Source organism: Pteropus vampyrus, unplaced genomic scaffold (assembly GCF_000151845.1).
Source record: "Pteropus vampyrus isolate Shadow unplaced genomic scaffold, Pvam_2.0 Scaffold229, whole genome shotgun sequence".
Lineage (NCBI taxonomy): Eukaryota > Metazoa > Chordata > Mammalia > Chiroptera > Pteropodidae > Pteropus > Pteropus vampyrus.
The window spans coordinates 1,852,508-1,856,239 of record NW_011889010.1 but is presented as its reverse complement, the minus strand read 5'-3'; positions in this window follow the sequence as shown (position 1 = coordinate 1,856,239).

The following is a 3,732-nucleotide window of genomic DNA, read 5'->3' as shown; positions in this document are numbered from 1 at the left end:
ATGTAATAATCTGCTGGTATAGAGTAAGAAAGTAGGTTTGAGAATTCTGAATTGGGCCTAAGTTTGGACAAAGTACAAAATGAAATCTAATTTTCAGATCCTCAATAGAAGGCATGGCTGGTAAAAGAAAGTTTTATATAAATGTCTAGATAGCTGACACTTCGCAAACATTTTGAACTCAAATATTTTGAACTTTGAGTTTTAGTTTCTATAGCTATACAGCCCCCAACCCCCTACTTTCAAAAGTTTGCATTACAACACTTAGTTTTTAGGAAAGACCTATATTAGTACCCATTTTTGATAATGGAAAGAAATCTGAAGAGAATATTCACTTTTAGAAAAAAAGGAAAAAAGTGAAAATAGGGTTCAGTATTTATTTTGCAGCGATCCATGATAGGGCCTGCGAGCACCCTGAGCAGCCGGAGGGCCCCGCAAAGCTCTTTCCCTGGGAACCACACAGCATCTCAGCATCAAGCCGCCACAGCTCTGAACTGTGTCTGTGAGCATCTGCGCTTTATGTCGATTTGTTTTGTGCATCCGTTAGAAAGATGTGTCCTAAGTTAATTCCTTCTTCGCTTTACACCATTTCCGCTCAAGAAAGCTTTCTTAGAAACACTCAGCTTAGGGATAGTGGGGGGAGCCTGTAGTCTGATCCAGGCTTAGTTCATATCTGAACAAAGTCTGTACATATTGCTTCAGTTTGTACTGTCACCCACTGTCCCTCTTGGTTTTTCAATGGTCTTTGTTTAGCTTTACTAAGGCAAGGGCTTTCTAAATTGCTAAGTTTTGTACACCTGTCCCAACACCACAGATTAGTCTAAAGCAACGTGAATCAATTTCCTCCTCACTTTAGGTTTTACTTTTAACGTTTCTAAGAACGATTATAAAAAGAATAAATGCACGTCTTTAAGAAAATGGAAAATGTTGTTTTATTATGTCTTGTAAAATTTAAGCCAGATAAGTATTTTTCTCAGTTTTCAGTGGAAGAATTTCACATATGAAGGGTACCTCGAGCACTAACCGGAAAGGAAATATTTCTTCTGAAGTGAAGACATTGTCGAGAGTGAGTCTAAGGGACACGATCGGCAATGCTGTCAGCCCCTGAGAGAAAATTGCCGCAGCTACGACATGACAAGCACCCCCAAGATGAGTCACATGGACAGCGATCCTCTGCGGGAATTCCATCCTTAAAATCACAAAAGAATGTAAACGTAAAATTCCTCTGACTTTGTTAAATGAACAAACACTCCTTTCATATTTTAGACTTTGAGTGAATCCATGAACATGAGAAAATTTGAAACTGTGGGAGAGCTACATAAAACGTTGCATGTGCATGTGTGTGTCTGTGTGTTTTAATTGCTTGAGAAGAGGTTCAAAGAAAGCAAGATACTTTGATAATAAATCAGAAGCTTACTTAAAACAGCAAGGTTGAAGTCTCGATAGTACCCACAGATGCTCGTTTAAAGTTTTCCCCAAATTAGCTTCTGCTTTTTCAAAGCCTATAAGGTAGGAATAGAGATTATAAGAACAGTTTGCAGAAATTTTTTCTTAAATCCTTTCTCCTGGCTTCATATGCTCCCAAGGGAGAAGTTCCTGTGTTGGAGAGGGTATTTCAGAGAATTTAATTGTGTTCCTTAGCATAAAATTAGACAGGTCTGCGACACTTCAGAATAATTAGCAAATTGTCATCCATTTGCTTCTTCTTATGTACTGGCCCCCAGGGAAAAAAGGGAGAACTGTCACAGTGGTAATTGCAGACATTTTTTATTTTCTTTACCTTTTCCTGCTGACTCCTAATCCAAGTCTCATGCAAATACAGTTTTAAAGTTTATAGAAGAGGAGTCAAATTTAGCCTGAAAGAGCCAAACTTATTTTCCGGTTCCATGGTTTTTTCCCTCTTGGTATTTCACGAGGGAGCTGCTTTCCATTTCATACCCCTGAGGAGCATTATCACATCATCACGAAGAGCTAAATTAGCTCCTGTTACCCCTGAAGTCGCCCAGTTGGAATTTATCCTTGCAGATGTTAGAGCTGGAGCTGTGGGGGAGCAGTGAGGCCAAGCAGCAAACTAAGAGTTAACCGAGTGCCCATCCGGGGGACCGAAAAATTACTCTGCTCAGGGTCTTGTAAAGAGAAGTAATTTCATGCCAAATAACATTAGCACTGTGATCTGAATCTTTTATAATTAATTATTATTTCTGAAAGCAAATACACTCGAGAAGGTCAGTGCCCCTCACTTTTCAGCTCTCATCGTTAGGTGTAGTTCTAAACTCAAAGGCCTCGGGGAAATTGCTAGGTAATCATCACCTCCAGATGTTGCTTTGTGGAGCCCGCTTCTCTTCTCTCTTTCCCTATGAATTTCAGTTTTTCTCTCTAGGTTCTGTTTGGGCCAATGTCAGTCACAGGAGCTGGAAGTGGTGTTACTTTTAAGCTAGCAAGGTATGCAGATTTAACATAGCAGGTCTGAGCCTGCAACCCTTTGGATGGCAAGTTAGACTCGATTGCAAAGTTGACCCTTGGCTGACATCTGGAACCTCGGATTCCCAGAGGGTTCTCACCATTCTGAGAACTGATGACACTGACTCACTGTGCCTAAAGTGTATGTACAAATAGTGGTTTATATTGAACACCTGCTTTCCTTCTGGGTGTCTGAAATTTTGGCATGTGCTAGGCAGAGGGTGTATATGTGGCAAGCCCCCAGTAAAAGCCTTGGGCACTGAATCTTTAATTAGCTTCACTGGTAGATAATACCAGTGAAATAATACGTATTACCAGAAGAATTAAGTGCAACCTATGTGAATCTGCTGGGAGAGGACTCTTGGAAGCTTGTGTCTGTTTTCTTCTAGATCTTCCCCATGTGCCTTATCCTTTGCTGATTGCTTTGTATCTTTTCACTATAATAGGTCATAGCCATGAGTATCCAGCCATCTGCTGGATCTTGTGAGTCTCCCTAAGGAATCATTGAACCTGGCGGTGGCCTAGGGAACCCATTGACACAGAAAATATAATAAAAAGGATGCTCACTCCATTTTTTCACCTAGACTTTTAAAATGAAAGACAATGCATCTTTTTATTATTTGCGATCACGTTAGAGAACCTCATAAAGAACTCAAAAACAGCATTATGATTTCTAAAAGAGCTTCAGTGCAAGTTATAATCTTGAAAATAAGTCATTGTGGTTGATTCTATATTTAAATTAGTTATTTCCATAGTAGTGTACTGTACTCTACTCAAATTGGATATTGTGGTAGCTTTTATTTTTAAAGACGTTATTTTATGGAAAAGAACATTTCCTCAGTAACACCATTCGTTTCTGGAGTGCTACACTAAAAAGACTAGGGGTTTTGACTGAATTAGTGTCCCTGGAGAAGAACTTGAGTCGAATTTTCTGAGAAATAGAAATAAAAATATTATATCTGAGAAAATATATTAGAGACCAGAAACTATAAGACTCCCAGGATATTTTTATATTTTCTGATATAAAGCTTTACGTAGTTGCATTAAATGTTACATTAGATTATGTCAAAATCCTTCAGAAATTCTTCAGACGGCCACAGATATTACATAAACTTTTAATAAAATTTAATAGGATGGACGAAGGAATATTAAATTAAGTTGGTACACAAGCAAGAGAGGGACAAAAGTAGGAAAATGAGACTTCTCCTAAAGATAGTCCACTAGCTAATTTTTTTTTCCACTTGTGGGTGTCTTGTATCTAGAAGCACAAGAATA